General features: G+C 40.9%; 9 non-coding genes across 9 annotated transcripts; all 9 read right to left on the reverse strand.

Annotated features, from left to right (window-relative positions):
* Nucleotides 1-5,331: 5,331 nt before the first annotated feature.
* On the reverse strand, nucleotides 5,332-5,404 carry trnav-aac (transfer RNA valine (anticodon AAC)). Its single transcript has one exon. It is a non-coding gene; the product is annotated as a tRNA-Val (tRNA).
* Nucleotides 5,405-7,344: 1,940 nt separating this feature from the next.
* Nucleotides 7,345-7,416, reverse strand: trnav-cac (transfer RNA valine (anticodon CAC)). Its single transcript has one exon. It is a non-coding gene; the product is annotated as a tRNA-Val (tRNA).
* An 886-nt stretch (nucleotides 7,417-8,302) lies between these two features.
* Nucleotides 8,303-8,375, reverse strand: trnav-aac (transfer RNA valine (anticodon AAC)). The gene has a single exon. It is a non-coding gene; the product is annotated as a tRNA-Val (tRNA).
* A 1,933-nt stretch (nucleotides 8,376-10,308) lies between these two features.
* trnav-cac (transfer RNA valine (anticodon CAC)) lies at nucleotides 10,309-10,382 on the reverse strand. The gene has a single exon. It is a non-coding gene; the product is annotated as a tRNA-Val (tRNA).
* An 884-nt stretch (nucleotides 10,383-11,266) lies between these two features.
* On the reverse strand, nucleotides 11,267-11,339 carry trnav-aac (transfer RNA valine (anticodon AAC)). Its single transcript has one exon. It is a non-coding gene; the product is annotated as a tRNA-Val (tRNA).
* A 1,932-nt stretch (nucleotides 11,340-13,271) lies between these two features.
* trnav-uac (transfer RNA valine (anticodon UAC)) lies at nucleotides 13,272-13,344 on the reverse strand. Its single transcript has one exon. It is a non-coding gene; the product is annotated as a tRNA-Val (tRNA).
* An 854-nt stretch (nucleotides 13,345-14,198) lies between these two features.
* Nucleotides 14,199-14,271, reverse strand: trnav-aac (transfer RNA valine (anticodon AAC)). Its single transcript has one exon. It is a non-coding gene; the product is annotated as a tRNA-Val (tRNA).
* Nucleotides 14,272-16,202: 1,931 nt separating this feature from the next.
* On the reverse strand, nucleotides 16,203-16,275 carry trnav-cac (transfer RNA valine (anticodon CAC)). The gene has a single exon. It is a non-coding gene; the product is annotated as a tRNA-Val (tRNA).
* Nucleotides 16,276-17,128: 853 nt separating this feature from the next.
* trnav-aac (transfer RNA valine (anticodon AAC)) lies at nucleotides 17,129-17,201 on the reverse strand. Its single transcript has one exon. It is a non-coding gene; the product is annotated as a tRNA-Val (tRNA).
* Nucleotides 17,202-18,199: the final 998 nt, after the last annotated feature.

Consider the following 18,199-nt stretch of genomic DNA (forward strand, 5'->3'; position numbering starts at 1 on the left):
AAAAAGCCAACTGACACTTACTCTTGTGTTACTGACTTGTTGCACCCTCGACAATTATTATGATTATTATTATTTGACAATGCTGGTCATTTATGAACATTTGAACATCTAGGCCATGTGCTGTTATAATCTCCACCCGGCACAGCCAGAAGAGGACTGGCCACCCCTCATAGCCTGGTTCTTCTCTAGGTTTCTTCCTAGGTTTTGGCCTTTCTAGGGAGTTTTTCCTAGCCACCGTGCTTCTACACCTGCATTGCTTGCTGTTTGGGGTTTTAGGCTGGGTTTCTGTACAGCACTTTGAGATATCAGCTGATGTAAGAAGGGCTATATAAATAAATGTGATTTGATTTGATTTGATTTGAACTAAGAGGAGATGGCAGGGTGAAAATTGCACTAAAATAAGGCCTGTTTTTTCGCGATTACTTCAAAACGACGGCTTTACCAGCTCTGCTAGGGCAAGTAAAATGGTCAGAGTGGTCTCATTTGTGTCTTGAAGTAGCTAGCCAATGTTAGCTTGAGTGCTTGACTGCCATTGGAAGGCCAGAACGCTCAAATCAACCCTACTTCTCGGCCAGAATGTCCAGTATGCGCTCTGAGAGCGAAACGGTCTGAATTTACAAACTGACCATTTTTTTTCTGAATGGAAACACCATAATATTAATCAAATTAATTAAGCCAAATTTCTTAACATCAATCCTATATACTATGTTATTACAAAAAAGGTTTTAAATTCTCTGGTAATGCCAATATGGAATATTATCAAATGCTTCTCAAAGATTCCCTCTGGTGGTCAAACTAGCAATAACTTGCAGTAACAGAAGAAATGGCTGAGAATTAAATGACGTGCACCAGAAATGCTGCAGCAGCACGCAACCCTTATCTTAAGTGTTTCTTAAAAACCCTATGGAAAAAATGAATGGTGGAAAAGAGATTGGAACCATTTCCCTGTTTGACCGCTAGATTTTTGGGGTATTATGACTCATACTGTGGTACTCTATCTGGTCATAAACCAATTCAAACCTGAAAAGAAATCAAGTAGTAAATAAGGTTATCCAAAGAATAATTTTATCCCTAGAGCAGTAAAAGAATATACATGCACACATACATATACACAGTGGTGACATGTCAGAGCCCCACCAGTTTAGATGTTTTTTAAAATATTTTTGCATGTTATTTTGGCATTAATACGTGTCACATATCAGTTGCAAACTGTTGTGTAGTAAGCTGTTAGTAGCCCATGTGCCTCACCCTAATAATTTGGTCCCTTTCCCCCTTATAACTTAGCCTACTGTTCTGACTTGGTGGAGCACATGTAGCCTATTCCCTGTTTTAGAGAAATGTCCTCATCAAATATTGTAAGAGCTTTCATTGTTTGCTTATATGCCCCCTTTATTTATCCTACGGTTCTGACTTGGTGTACAGGGAGAATACTGGCATGCATCTACAATTATTTATTTTTTGCCCCACCAAGATTTACATACTAAAATTGTCACTGCATATATGTACACATACATACATACATACATACATACATACATGTATGAGTGCGAGATGGCCAGCATGTGTGAAACCCACCACGGTAAGAACAACACGTCCATTTTGACACTAAACACAGCAAACCTGTGTTATGAAAACTGAAATGTACACTTTGGTATATTGTGGACCTGTATGGCGCAGTTGGTAGAAATGCGCAATGCCACGGTTGTGGGTTCAACACCTGTAGTAATCAAAATACAAATTAAAAAAAGATTTGAACTCGCTCTATGGTAAGTCTCTTTGGATAAAAGTATCTGCTAGGCGGTATATATTTTTTATTACTATACTGAACAAAAATATAAATGCAACATGAACCAATTTCAAAGATTTTACTTACACTTCATATAAGGAAATTATTTAAATCAATTAATTAGGCCCTAATCAATGGATTTCACATGACTGGGAATACAGATATGTAACTGTTATTCACAGATAAAAAAAAAACTGTCAGTATCTGGTGTGACCACCACTTGCCTAATGCAGCGCGACACATCTCCTTTGCATAGAGTTGATCAGGCTGTTGTGCAAAGTTGCTGGATATTGGCGGGAACTGGAACACGTTGTCTTACACGTCGATCCAGAGCATCCCAAACTTGCTCAATGGGTGACATGTCTGGTGAGTATGCAGGTCATGGAAGAACTGGGACATTTTCAGCTTCTAGGAATTGTGTACAGATCCTTGCAACATGGGGATGTGCATTATCATGCTGAAACATGAGGTAATGGCGGCAGATGAATGGCACGACAATGGGCCTCAGGATCGCGTCATAGTATCTCTGTGCATTCAAATTGCCATTGTGTTCATTGCCCATAGCTTATGCCTGCCCATAGCGCAACCCCACCGCCACCATGAAATGGCGCTTAAGAACATGGCTGACGTTTCACATTCTCCCAAACTATTTTGTTAGTTCTTTTGTGTTTTGTGTAACTTATTTTTTAACTTCTTGTGTACATAATGTTGCTGCCTCTTATGACCGAAAATAACTTCTGGACATCAGAACTGCAATTACTCACCTCGGACTGGAAGAAACGTTTTCCTTTAATGAGTCCGACGAGAAGGATATTCTGCTTTCACTGGAACAGGCCCAGATCCACGCCTTTTGCGTGAAGATAAGACGCAGGAAAAGGGGCCGCAGATCAGGCAGCCTTCTGAGAATCCGTAGGCGAGCGAGTAAACTCCCACTACCATCCGTTCTTCTTGCTAACGTGCAATCATTGGAAAATAAAATTGATGACCTACGATTAAGGTTATCCTACCAACGGGACATCAAAAACTGTAACATCTTATAGAGCAAGCGGGATTTTCCATGCACCAGCAAAACAGAGATGGTTCCTCTGGTAAGACGAGGGGTGGGAGTGTGTGTCTTTTTGTCAACAACAGCTGGTGAGCGATGTCTAATATTAAAGAAGTCTCGAGGTATTGCTCACCTGAGGTAGAGTACCTCAGGGGTGCGTGCTCAGCCCCATCCTGTACGTCCTGTTCACTCAGGACTGCACGGCCAGGCACGACTCCAACACCATCATTAAGTTTGCCGATGACACAACAGTGGTAAGCCTGATCACCAACAGCAAAGAGACAGCCTATAGGGAAGAGGTCAGAGACCTGGCAGTGTGGTGCCAGGACAACAACCGCTCCCTCACCGTGATCAAGACAAAGGAGATGATTGTGGACTACAGGAAAAAGAGGACCGAGCATGCCCCCCTTCTCATCGACGGGTCTGCAGTGGAGCAGGTTGAGAGCTTTAAGTTCCTTGGTGTCCACATCACCAACAAACTAACATTGTCCAAGCACATCATGACAGTCGGGAAGCGGGCACGACAAAACCTATTCTCACCTCAGGAGTCTGAAAAGATTTGGCATGGGTCCTGACTGGTTGCATCACTGCCTGGTATGGCAATTACTCGGCCTCCGACAGCAAGGCACTACAGAGGGTAGTGCGAACAGCCCAGTACATCACTGGGGCCAAGCTTCCTGCCATCCAGGACCTCTTTACCAGGCGGTGTCAGAGGAAGGCCCTGAAAATTGTCAGACTGCAGCCACCCTAGTCATAGACTGTTCTCTCTGCTACCACACGGCAAGCGGTACCGGAGCACCAAGTCTAGGTCCAAGAAGCTTCTAAACAGCTTCTGCCCCCAAGCCATAAGACTCCTGAACATCGAGTCAAATGGCTACCCAGACTATTCCCATTGCCCCCCCCCCCCCCCCCTCTCCACACCACTGCCACTCTCTGTTGTCATCTATGCATAGTCACTTTAATTAACTCTACCTACATGTACATACTACCTCAACTAACCGGTGGCCCCGCACATTGACTCTGTACCGGCACCCCCCTGTATATATATATATTGTCATTTTTTTACGGTTCCTCTTTAATTACTTGTTACTTTTATCTCTTATTCTTATCTGTATTTTTTTTAACTGCACTGTCAGTTAGGGGCTTGTAAGTAAGCATTTCACTGTATTCGGCGCATGTGACTAATACAATTTTATTTGATTTGATCTTGTAATAACGTTTTTATTAAAGCTAGATTCTAGTTTGCTTAATTTGTCATTTTACAAAAACAAAAATCCTGATCCAATTTTTTGCCAATGTTCCTATATGTATCGTAATATATTTATAAGTAGCTCATGTTTAGGGAGGGGTACGGTCCGGAGGAGAGGTGCTGGGTACCGGTGGAGGACATCCTGGATCCATCACTGACTCCGGATCGCCCTGCGAAATGTCTAAGACTGGTTATTGAAAGAAATGTCTAAGACTGGTCTATTCATGTATTCTGTAGGCCTATGGATTTTTTTTTTTTTTTTTCAGTTAACACCCAATCTGTTTTGTTAAAATATGTTTCCGCCCAGTTTCGAACCAGGAACCTTTCACATGTGAGGCGAACATGATAACCACTACACTACAGAAACCACAAAAAATGAGTGGAAGTCATGGAAAATGTTAGGAATGCCCACAAGTCTACCGCCCATAATATCCCAAATAGAGTACCACAGTAGGAGTCATAATACCCATAAGAACTAGCGGTCGAACAGGGAAATTGTTCCAATCGTTTTTCCACCATTCATATTCCCCACAGGGGATTTTAAAAACAGTTAAAAAAGGCCTGTGTTTCTTGTTGGCTTACCCTGGCATGGTAACCGTGTAATTCTCTCTAGGACAAGGTGACTTTTATAAAAAATATTCGCCTGTATTTACCCCCCCAAAATTAAATGCTAATTATCTGCTAATGTGGCTATCATAAAGAACTACAAATGTATTATTTTAATTGTTTCTAAAATCCCATATGTGAAAAATGAATGGTGGAAAAATGGTTGGAACCATTTCCCTGTTTGACCGCTAGTTTTTATGGGTATTATGACACCTCCACTGTGGGGCTTTTCCCAGTTTTATTTGACAATTTGTATCATGTTAAATATTAGCCACTATCGGGAGCCACTGTCAGTAACAGCCACATACATTTATTTTGGCATACTTTCATTCCGTTGACCTTTCTTTAATCTGTCACATCCTTGTGAATTGTTCCTGAGGGTTGCTAGCATTAGTGAATCATATTAAGCTAAAGTATTGCAATAATTTGGGACATGTAGCCTATTTGAATCATTATGGAACTCAGACCACACGTAGCAGGAATTTATTCAGAGCGCCCAAGCTAGCCACCCCAGCAGAGTGCGTTACGCGACTTAAAAGGGTAAGTCTGAATAGCAAATACTGAGTTGTGCGTAGGAAAAGCATGAATTCCTAAATTGGGATCGAGCCCTAAGTGAATAGGTTTACTGTCTAATTTGTTAAAATGTGTTTCCGCCCGGTCTCGAACCGGGGACCTTCCGCGTGTTAGGCGAAGGTGATAACCGCTACACTACGGAAACTGTGTGAGTAGCATACTAAGGGTGTGACTTTGGCTGGGTGGGTGGGTGGGTGGGGCATTTATCGCTCTCAGAACCAAATGAAGTCAGAAATGACTTAGTCCATTAACTAAGCAATAAGGCTTGAGATCCCGGGAATTATCGTGTGAATAACTCCTGAATAAGGGCTGATTCACCGTAGGGATGGTTTGGCTGAGCAGCCGGCTCTTGGAAGAGTCTTGGTGGTTCCAAACGTCTTCCTTTTAAGAATGATGGAAGCCACTGTGTTCTTGGGTACCTTCAATGCTGCAGAAATGTATCGGTACCCTTCCCCACGTCTGTGCCTCGACACAATCCTGTCTCGGAGCTCTAGGGACAATTCCTTCCACCTCATGGCTTAGTTTATGCTCTGACATGCACTGTCAACTGTGGAACCTTATATAGACAGACAGGTGTGTGCCTTTTCAAATCATGACCAATCCATTGAATTTACCACAGGTGGACTCCAATCAAGTTGTAGAAACATCTCAAGGATGATCAATGGAAACAGGATGGACCTGAGCTCAATTTCCAGCCTCATAGCAAAGGGACTGAAAACGTATGTAAATAAGGTATTTTTTAAATCTTTTTTTATGAATTAAAAATGATATGTTATCGCTCTGTCATTATGGGGTATTGTGTGTAGATAGATTTTATTTGACTTAATCCATTTTCAGAATAAGGCTGTAACGTAACAAAATGTGGAAAAAAGTAAGGGGTCTGAATACTTTCCGAATGCACTGTAGCTATGCAGGCTAGCTACTTTTCCTTTGCTAGCCTGCATAGCTACAGTGCATTCTATCACACAATCACATCAAGCAGCTGAAATGACAGAAAACTGTCTGCACTTTTGTTTGTTTTACCTTGGATTATATTGCCATTTCTTTGGATATATCCATTATAATGACCCTGATAAATTAATTTGCCTGGCTCAGAGAAGCTGTCATTCTGGTCACATTCATACACATCGCACGGTGGAGGTCACCAAAAAAACGGCAACATTGATCCACAGGTCGGAGAGGCAGACAGCAAGGTTTAGACAAACCTCAACTGTTTCAAACCATATGCTAGCCTAGGGGCATTGGGAAATATTGTCTAGACCAGTGATATTTAAAGTCGGGGTCGGGGGGACTGCAGTGGGGATATATATATTCATTATTTAGGAACAAAAAATGATGAGTACAGATTATTGTATGAGACAATATAGAAACGTTTTTGAGAAAGTTAATTAGAAAAAAAGTATTTGATTGGGTAATTGAAGGTTATTTGTTGATGTAAAAAAAAATGTAACGTACCGATTTTAAAGTTGTATTTGGGCTGGGATCACAAGAAATGATTGCAAAAAAATGGGGACCCCAGAAATTCTGGAGGAAAAAATGGTGTCCCTGCTGAAAAGGTTTGAATACCATTGGTCTAGACACATTTTTCCAGGGGAGATGAAGTTTATAAATTGACTGGCTGGGCCGTGGGACAGTGGATGCGCATTTATAAATCTAATGGAACCGCTAACAGGCACTACCCGCAGAATGCTGGGATGGTGGTGCTTCAACTCCCTGCTATTAACCAATTAGCATCCAGGATCCAAACAACCTGTTTTATAACATTGCATTGGCTCTGGTTATTGAAAGACATGTCTAAGACTGGTCTATTCATGTATTCTGTAGGCCTATGTATTTGTTTCGTTTTTTTTCAGTTATCACTATCTGCCTCTGGTTATTGAAAGACATGTCTAAGACTGGTCTATTCATGTATTCTGTAGGCCTATGTATTTGTTTCGTTTTTTTTCAGTTATCACTATCTGCCTCTGGTTATTGAAAGACATGTCTAAGACTGGTCTATTCATGTATTCTGTAGGCCTATGTATTTGTTTCGTTTTTTTCAGTTATGACCCTGTTTCTGTCATCACTATCTGTTTTGTTAAAATTTGTTTCCGCCCGGTTTCGAACCGGGGACCTTTCGCGTGTGAGGCGAACGTGATAACCACTACACTACGAAACTACGAAGAAAAAGAGTGGAAGTCATGGAAAATGTTAGGAATGCCCACAAGTCTACCGCCCATAATATCCCAAATAGAGTACCACAGTAGGAGTCATAATACCCATAAGAACTAGCGGTCGAACAGGGAAATGGTTCCAATCGTTTTTCCACCGTTCATATTCCCCACAGGGGATTTTAAAAACAATTACAAAAGGCCTGTGTTTCTTGTTGGCTTACCCTGGCATGGTAACCGTGTAATTCTCTCTAGGACAAGGTGACTTTTCTAAAAAATATTCGCCTGTATTTACCCCCCCAAAATGAAATGCTAATTAACTGCTAATGTGGCTATCATAAAGTTCTACAAATGTATTATTTTAATTGTTTCTAAAATCCCATATGTGAAAAATGAATGGTGGAAAAATGGTTGGAACCATTTCCCTGTTTGACCGCTAGGTTTTATGGGTATTATGACACCTCCACTGTGGGGCTTTTCCCAGTTTTATTTGACAATTTGTATCATGTTAAATATTAGCCACTATCGGGAGCCACTGTCAGTAACAGCCACATACATTTATTTCGGCATACTTTCATTCCGTTGACCTTTCTTTAATCTGTCACATCCTTGTGAATTGTTCCTGAGGGTTGCTAGCATTAGTGAATCATATTAAGCTAAAGTATTGCAATAATTTGGGACATGTAGCCTATTTGAATCATTATGGAACTCAGACCACACGTAGCAGGAATTTATTCAGAGCGCCCAAGCTAGCCACCCCAGCAGAGTGCGTTATGCGACTTAAAAGGGTAAGTCTGAATAGCAAATACTGAGAAGTGCGTAGGAAAAGCATGAATTCCTAAATTGGGATTGAGCCCTTAGTGAATAGGGTTACTGTCTAATTTGTTAAAATCTGTTTCCGCCCGGTCTCGAACCGGGGACCTTTCACGTGTTAGGCGAACGTGATAACCGCTACACTACGGAAACTGCATTAGAATGATACTAAGGGTGTGACTTTGGCTGGGTGGGTGGGTGGGTGGGGCATTTATCGCTCTCAGAACCTAATGAAGTCAGAAATGACTTAGTCCATTAACTAAGCAATAAGGCTTGAGATCCCGGGAATTATCGTGTGAATAACTCCTGAATAAGGGCTGATTCACCGTAGGGATGGTTTGGCTGAGCAGCCGGCTCTTGGAAGAGTCTTGGTGGTTCCAAACTTCTTCCTTTTAAGAATGATGGAAGCCACTGTGTTCTTGGGTACCTTCAATGCTGCAGAAATGTATCGGTACCCTTCCCCACGTCTGTGCCTCGACACAATCCTCTCTCGGAGCTCTAGGGACAATTCCTTCCACCTCATGGCTTAGTTTATGCTCTGACATGCACTGTCAACTGTGGAACCTTATATAGACAGACAGGTGTGTGCCTTTTCAAATCATGACCAATCCATTGAATTTACCACAGGTGGACTCCAATCAAGTTGTAGAAACATCTCAAGGATGATCAATGGAAACAGGATGGACCTGAGCTCAATTTCCAGCCTCATAGCAAAGGGACTGAAAACGTATGTAAATAAGGTATTTTTTAAATCTTTTTTTATGAATTAAAAATGATATGTTATCGCTCTGTCATTATGGGGTATTGTGTGTAGATAGATTTTATTTGACTTAATCCATTTTCAGAATAAGGCTGTAACGTAACAAAATGTGGAAAAAAGTAAGGGGTCTGAATACTTTCCGAATGCACTGTAGCTATGCAGGCTAGCTACTTTTCCTTTGCTAGCCAGCCAACTAAATCTATCACACAATCACATCAAGCAGCTGAAATGACAGAAAACTGTCTGCACTTTTGTTTGTTTTACCTTGGATTATATTGCCATTTCTTTGGATATATCCATTATAATGACCCTGATAAATGAATTTGCCTGGCTCAGAGAAGCTGTCATTCTGGTCACATTCATACACATCGCACGGTGGAGGTCACCAAAAAACCGGCAACATTGATCCACAGGTCGGAGAGGCAGACAGCAAGGTTTAGACAAACCTCAACTGTTTCAAACCATATGCTAGCCTAGGGGCATTGGGAAATATTGTCTAGACCAGTGATATTTAAAGTCGGGGTCGGGGGGACTGCAGTGGGGATATATATATTCATTATTTAGGAACAAAAAATGATGAGTACAGATTATTGTATGAGACAATATAGAAACGTTTTTGAGAAAGTTAATTAGAAAAAAAGTATTTGATTGGGTAATTGAAGGTTATTTGTTGATGTAAAAAAAAATGTAACGTACCGATTTTAAAGTTGTATTTGGGCTGGGATCACAAGAAATGATTGCAAAAAAATGGGGACCCCAGAAATTCTGGAGGAAAAAATGGTGTCCCTGCTGAAAAGGTTTGAATACCATTGGTCTAGACACATTTTTCCAGGGGAGATGAAGTTTATAAATTGACTGGCTGGGCCGTGGGACAGTGGATGCGCATTTATAAATCTAATGGAACCGCTAACAGGCACTACCCGCAGAATGCTGGGATGGTGGTGCTTCAACTCCCTGCTATTAACCAATTAGCATCCAGGATCCAAACAACCTGTTTTATAACATTGCATTGCCTCTGGTTATTGAAAGACATGTCTAAGACTGGTCTATTCATGTATTCTGTAGGCCTATGTATTTGTTTCGTTTTTTTTCAGTTATCACTATCTGCCTCTGGTTATTGAAAGACATGTCTAAGACTGGTCTATTCATGTATTCTGTAGGCCTATGTATTTGTTTCGTTTTTTTTCAGTTATCACTATCTGCCTCTGGTTATTGAAAGACATGTCTAAGACTGGTCTATTCATGTATTCTGCAGGCCTTTGTATTTGTTTCGTTTTTTTCAGTTATGACCCTGTTTCTGTCATCACTATCTGTTTTGTTAAAATTTAATTCCGCCCGGTTTCGAACCGGGGACCTTTCGCGTGTGAGGCGAACGTGATAACCACTACACTACGGAAACTACGAAAAAAAGAGTGGAAGTCATGGAAAATGTTAGGAATGCCCACAAGTCTACCGCCCATAATATCCCAAATAGAGTACCACAGTAGGAGTCATAATACCCATAAGAACTAGCGGTCGAACAGGGAAATGGTTCCAATCGTTTTTCCACCGTTCATATTCCCCACAGGGGATTTTAAAAACAATTACAAAAGGCCTGTGTTTCTTGTTGGCTTACCCTGGCATGGTAACCGTGTAATTCTCTCTAGGACAAGGTGACTTTTATAAAAAATATTCGCCTGTATTTACCCCCCCAAAATGAAATGCTAATTAACTGCTAATGTGGCTATCATAAAGTTCTACAAATGTATTATTTTAATTGTTTCTAAAATCCCATATGTGAAAAATGAATGGTGGAAAAATGGTTGGAACCATTTCCCTGTTTGACCGCTAGGTTTTATGGGTATTATGACACCTCCACTGTGGGGCTTTTCCCAGTTTTATTTGACAATTTGTATCATGTTAAATATTAGCCACTATCGGGAGCCACTGTCAGTAACAGCCACATACATTTATTTCGGCATACTTTCATTCCGTTGACCTTTCTTTAATCTGTCACATCCTTGTGAATTGTTCCTGAGAGTTGCTAGCATTAGTGAATCATATTAAGCTAAAGTATTGCAATAATTTGGGACATGTAGCCTATTTGAATCATTATGGAACTCAGACCACACGTAGCAGGAATTTATTCAGAGCGCCCAAGCTAGCCACCCCAGCAGAGTGCGTTATGCGACTTAAAAGGGTAAGTCTGAATAGCAAATACTGAGAAGTGCGTAGGAAAAGCATGAATTCCTAAATTGGGATTGAGCCCTAAGTGAATAGGCTTACTGTCTAATTTGTTAAAATGTGTTTCCGCCCAGTCTCGAACCGGGGACCTTTCGCGTGTTAGGCGAACGTGATAACCGCTACACTACGGAAACTGCGTTAGAATGATACTAAGGGTGTGACTTTGGCTGGGTGGGTGGGTGGGTGGGGCATTTATCGCTCTCAGAACCTAATGAAGTCAGAAATGACTTAGTCCATTAACTAAGCAATAAGGCTTGAGATCCCGGGAATTATCGTGTGAATAACTCCTGAATAAGGGCTGATTCACCGTAGGGATGGTTTGGCTGAGCAGCCGGCTCTTGGAAGACTCTTGGTGGTTCCAAACGTCTTCCTTTTAAGAATGATGGAAGCCACTGTGTTCTTGGGTACCTTCAATGCTGCAGAAATGTATCGGTACCCTTCCCCACGTCTGTGCCTCGACACAATCCTCTCTCGGAGCTCTAGGGACAATTCCTTCCACCTCATGGCTTAGTTTATGCTCTGACATGCACTGTCAACTGTGGAACCTTATATAGACAGACAGGTGTGTGCCTTTTCAAATCATGACCAATCCATTGAATTTACCACAGGTGGACTCCAATCAAGTTGTAGAAACATCTCAAGGATGATCAATGGAAACAGGATGGACCTGAGCTCAATTTCCAGCCTCATAGCAAAGGGTCTGAAAACGTATGTAAATAAGGTATTTTTTAAATCTTTTTTTATGAATTAAAAATGATATGTTATCGCTTTGTCATTATGGGGTATTGTGTGTAGATAGATTTTATTTGACTTAATCCGTTTTCAGAATAAGGCTGTAACGTAACAAAATGTGGAAAAAAGTAAGGGGTCTGAATACTTTCCGAATGCACTGTAGCTATGCAGGCTAGCTACTTTTCCTTTGCTAGCCAGCCAACTAAATCTATCACACAATCACATCAAGCAGCTGAAATGACAGAAAACTGTCTGCACTTTTGTTTGTTTTACCTAGGATTATATTGCCATTTCTTTGGATATATCCATTATAATGACCCTGATAAATGAATTTGCCTGGCTCAGAGAAGCTGTCATTCTGGTCACATTCATACACATCGCACGGTGGAGGTCATCAAAAAAACGGCAACATTGATCCACAGGTTGGAGAGGCAGACAGCAAGGTTTAGACAAACCTCAACTGTTTCAAACCATATGCTAGCCTAGGGGCATTGGGAAATATTGTCTAGACCAGTGATATTTAAAGTCGGGGTCGGGGGGACTGCAGTGGGGATATATATATTCATTATTTAGGAACAAAAAATTATGAGTACAGATTATTGTACGAGACAATATAGAAACGTTTTTGAGAAAGTTAATTAGAAAAAAAGTATTTGATTGGGTAATTGAAGGTTATTTGTTGATGTAAAAAAAAATGTAACGTACCGATTTTAAAGTTGTATTTGGGGTGGGATCACAAGAAATGATTGCAAAAAAATGGGGACCCCAGAAATTCTGGAGGAAAAAATGGTGTCCCTGCTGAAAAGGTTTGAATACCATTGGTCTAGACACATTTTTCCAGGGGAGATGAAGTTTATAAATTGACTGGCTGGGCCGTGGGACAGTGGATGCGCATTTATAAATCTAATGGAACCGCTAACAGGCACTACCCGCAGAATGCTGGGATGGTGGTGCTTCAACTCCCTGCTATTAACCAATTAGCATCCAGGATCCAAACAACCTGTTTTATAACATTGCATTGCCTCTGGTTATTGAAAGACATGTCTAAGACTGGTCTATTCATGTATTCTGTAGGCCTATGTATTTGTTTCGTTTTTTTCAGTTATCACTATCTGCCTCTGGTTAATGAAAGACATGTCTAAGACTGGTCTATTCATGTATTCTGCAGGCCTATGTATTTGTTTCGTTTTTTTTCAGTTATCACTATCTGCCTCTGGTTAATGAAAGACATGTCTAAGACTGGTCTATTCATGTATTCTGCAGGCCTATGTATTTGTTTCGTTTTTTTCAGTTATTACCCTGTTTCTGTCATCACTATCTGTTTTGTTAAAATTTGTTTCCGCCCGGTTTCGAACCGGGGACCTTTCGCGTGTAAGGCGAACGTGATAACCACTACACTACGGAAACTACAAGAAAAAGAGTGGAAGTCATGGAAAATGTTAGGAATGCCCACAAGTCTACCGCCCATAATATCCCAAATAGAGTACCACAGTAGGAGTCATAATACCCATAAGAACTAGCGGTCGAACAGGGAAATGGTTCCAATGGTTTTTCCACCATTCATATTCCCCACAGGGGATTTTAAAAACTATTCAAAAAGGCCTGTGTTTCTTGTTGGCTTACCCTGGCATGGTAACCGTGTAATTCTCTCTAGGACAAGGTGACTTTTATAAAAAAATGCTAATTAACTGCTAATGTGGCTATCATAAAGAACTACAAATGTATTATTTTAAGTGTTTCTAAAATCCCATATGGGAAAAATGAATGGTGGAAAAATGGTTGGAACCATTTCCCTGTTTGACCGCTAGGTTTTATGGGTATTATGACACCTCCACTGTGGGGCTTTCCCCAGTTTTATTTGACAATTTGTATCATGTTAAATATTAGCCACTATCGGGAGCCACTGTCAGTAACAGCCACATACATTTATTTTGGCATACTTTCATTCCGTTGACCTTTCTTTAATCTGTCACATCCTTGTGAATTGTTCCTGAGGGTTGCTAGCATTAGTGAATCATATTAAGCTAAAGTATTGCAATAATTTGGGACATGTAGCCTATTTGAATCATTATGGAACTCAGACCACACGTAGCAGGAATTTATTCAGAGCGCCCAAGCTAGCCACCCCAGCAGTGTGCGTTACGCGACTTAAAAGGGTAAGTCTGAATAGCAAATACTGAGAAGTGCGTAGGAAAAGCATGAATTCCTAAATTGGGATCGAGCCCTAAGTGAATAGGCTTACTGTCTAATTTGTTAAAATGTGTTTCCGCCCGGTCTCGAACCGGGGACCTTTCGCGTGTTAGGCGAAAGTGATAACCACTACACTACGGAAACTGCATGAGTAGGATACTAAGGGTGTGACTTTGGCTGGGTGGGTGGGTGGGTGGGGCATTTATCGCTCTCAGAACCAAATGAAGTCAGAAATGACTTAGTCCATTAACTAAGCAATCAGGCTTGAGATCCCGGGAATTATCGTGTGAATAACTCCTGAATAAGGGCTGATTCACCGTAGGGATGGTTTGGCTGAGCAGCCGGCTCTTGGAAGAGTCTTGGTGGTTCCAAACTTCTTCCTTTTAAGAATGATGGAAGCCACTGTGTTCTTGGGTACCTTCAATGCTGCAGAAATGTATCGGTACCCTTCCCCACGTCTGTGCCTCGACACAATCCTCTCTCGGAGCTCTAGGGACAATTCCTTCCACCTCATGGCTTAGTTTATGCTCTGACATGCACTGTCAACTGTGGAACCTTATATAGACAGACAGGTGTGTGCCTTTTCAAATCATGACCAATCCATTGAATTTACCACAGGTGGACTCCAATCAAGTTGTAGAAACATCTCAAGGATGATCAATGGAAACAGGATGGACCTGAGCTCAATTTCCAGCCTCATAGCAAAGGGTCTGAAAACGTATGTAAATAAGGTATTTTTTAAATCTTTTTTTATGAATTAAAAATGATATGTTATCGCTTTGTCATTATGGGGTATTGTGTGTAGATAGATTTTATTTGACTTAATCCGTTTTCAGAATAAGGCTGTAACGTAACAAAATGTGGAAAAAAGTAAGGGGTCTGAATACTTTCCGAATGCACTGTAGCTATGCAGGCTAGCTACTTTTCCTTTGCTAGCCAGCCAACTAAATCTATCACACAATCACATCAAGCAGCTGAAATGACAGAAAACTGTCTGCACTTTTGTTTGTTTTACCTAGGATTATATTGCCATTTCTTTGGATATATCCATTATAATGACCCTGATAAATGAATTTGCCTGGCTCAGAGAAGCTGTCATTCTGGTCACATTCATACACATCGCACGGTGGAGGTCATCAAAAAAACGGCAACATTGATCCACAGGTTGGAGAGGCAGACAGCAAGGTTTAGACAAACCTCAACTGTTTCAAACCATATGCTAGCCTAGGGGCATTGGGAAATATTGTCTAGACCAGTGATATTTAAAGTCGGGGTCGGGGGGACTGCAGTGGGGATATATATATTCATTATTTAGGAACAAAAAATTATGAGTACAGATTATTGTACGAGACAATATAGAAACGTTTTTGAGAAAGTTAATTAGAAAAAAAGTATTTGATTGGGTAATTGAAGGTTATTTGTTGATGTAAAAAAAATGTAACGTACCGATTTTAAAGTTGTATTTGGGGTGGGATCACAAGAAATGATTGCAAAAAAATGGGGACCCCAGAAATTCTGGAGGAAAAAATGGTGTCCCTGCTGAAAAGGTTTGAATACCATTGGTCTAGACACATTTTTCCAGGGGAGATGAAGTTTATAAATTGACTGGCTGGGCCGTGGGACAGTGGATGCGCATTTATAAATCTAATGGAACCGCTAACAGGCACTACCCGCAGAATGCTGGGATGGTGGTGCTTCAACTCCCTGCTATTAACCAATTAGCATCCAGGATCCAAACAACCTGTTTTATAACATTGCATTGCCTCTGGTTATTGAAAGACATGTCTAAGACTGGTCTATTCATGTATTCTGCAGGCCTATGTATTTGTTTCGTTTTTTTCAGTTATCACTATCTGCCTCTGGTTAATGAAAGACATGTCTAAGACTGGTCTATTCATGTATTCTGTAGGCCTATGTATTTGTTTCGTTTTTTTTCAGTTATCACTATCTGCCTCTGGTTAATGAAAGACATGTCTAAGACTGGTCTATTCATGTATTCTGCAGGCCTATGTATTTGTTTCGTTTTTTTCAGTTATGACCCTGTTTCTGTCATCACTATCTGTTTTGTTAAAATTTGTTTCCGCCCGGTTTCGAACCGGGGACCTTTCGCGTGTGAGGCGAACGTGATAACCACTACACTACGGAAACTACAAGAAAAAGAGTGGAAGTCATGGAAAATGTTAGGAATGCCCACAAGTCTACCGCCCATAATATCCCAAATAGAGTACCACAGTAGGAGTCATAATACCCATAAGAACTAGCGGTCGAACAGGGAAATGGTTCCAATCGTTTTTCCACCATTCATATTCCCCACAGGGGATTTTAAAAACTATTCAAAAAGGCCTGTGTTTCTTGTTGGCTTACCCTGGCATGGTAACCGTGTAATTCTCTCTAGGACAAGGTGACTTTTATAAAAAATGCTAATTAACTGCTAATGTGGCTATCATAAAGAACTACAAATGTATTATTTTAAGTGTTTCTAAAATCCCATATGGGAAAAATGAATGGTGGAAAAATGGTTGGAACCATTTCCCTGTTTGACCGCTAGGTTTTATGGGTATTATGACACCTCCACTGTGGGGCTTTCCCCAGTTTTATTTGACAATTTGTATCATGTTAAATATTAGCCACTATCGGGAGCCACTGTCAGTAACAGCCACATACATTTATTTTGGCATACTTTCATTCCGTTGACCTTTCTTTAATCTGTCACATCCTTGTGAATTGTTCCTGAGGGTTGCTAGCATTAGTGAATCATATTAAGCTAAAGTATTGCAATAATTTGGGACATGTAGCCTATTTGAATCATTATGGAACTCAGACCACACGTAGCAGGAATTTATTCAGAGCGCCCAAGCTAGCCACCCCAGCAGAGTGCGTTACGCGACTTAAAAGGGTAAGTCTGAATAGCAAATACTGAGAAGTGCGTAGGAAAAGCATGAATTCCTAAATTGGGATCGAGCCCTAAGTGAATAGGCTTACTGTCTAATTTGTTAAAATGTGTTTCCGCCCGGTCTCGAACCGGGGACCTTTCGCGTGTTAGGCGAACGTGATAACCACTACACTACGGAAACTGCATGAGTAGGATACTAAGGGTGTGACTTTGGCTGGGTGGGTGGGTGGGTGGGGCATTTATCGCTCTCAGAACCAAATGAAGTCAGAAATGACTTAGTCCATTAACTAAGCAATCAGGCTTGAGATCCCGGGAATTATCGTGTGAATAACTCCTGAATAAGGGCTGATTCACCGTAGGGATGGTTTGGCTGAGCAGCCGGCTCTTGGAAGAGTCTTGGTGGTTCCAAACTTCTTCCTTTTAAGAATGATGGAAGCCACTGTGTTCTTGGGTACCTTCAATGCTGCAGAAATGTATCGGTACCCTTCCCCACGTCTGTGCCTCGACACAATCCTCTCTCGGAGCTCTAGGGACAATTCCTTCCACCTCATGGCTTAGTTTATGCTCTGACATGCACTGTCAACTGTGGAACCTTATATAGACAGACAGGTGTGTGCCTTTTCAAATCATGACCAATCCATTGAATTTACCACAGGTGGACTCCAATCAAGTTGTAGAAACATCTCAAGGATGATCAATGGAAACAGGATGGACCTGAGCTCAATTTCCAGCCTCATAGCAAAGGGTCTGAAAACGTATGTAAATAAGGTATTTTTTAAATCTTTTTTTATGAATTAAAAATGATATGTTATCGCTTTGTCATTATGGGGTATTGTGTGTAGATAGATTTTATTTGACTTAATCCGTTTTCAGAATAAGGCTGTAACGTAACAAAATGTGGAAAAAAGTAAGGGGTCTGAATACTTTCCGAATGCACTGTAGCTATGCAGGCTAGCTACTTTTCCTTTGCTAGCCAGCCAACTAAATCTATCACACAATCACATCAAGCAGCTGAAATGACAGAAAACTGTCTGCACTTTTGTTTGTTTTACCTAGGATTATATTGCCATTTCTTTGGATATATCCATTATAATGACCCTGATAAATGAATTTGCCTGGCTCAGAGAAGCTGTCATTCTGGTCACATTCATACACATCGCACGGTGGAGGTCATCAAAA

This window comes from Salmo salar, chromosome 14 (genome assembly GCF_965601325.2).
Source record: "Salmo salar chromosome 14, fSalSal1, whole genome shotgun sequence".
Taxonomy (NCBI): domain Eukaryota; kingdom Metazoa; phylum Chordata; class Actinopteri; order Salmoniformes; family Salmonidae; genus Salmo; species Salmo salar.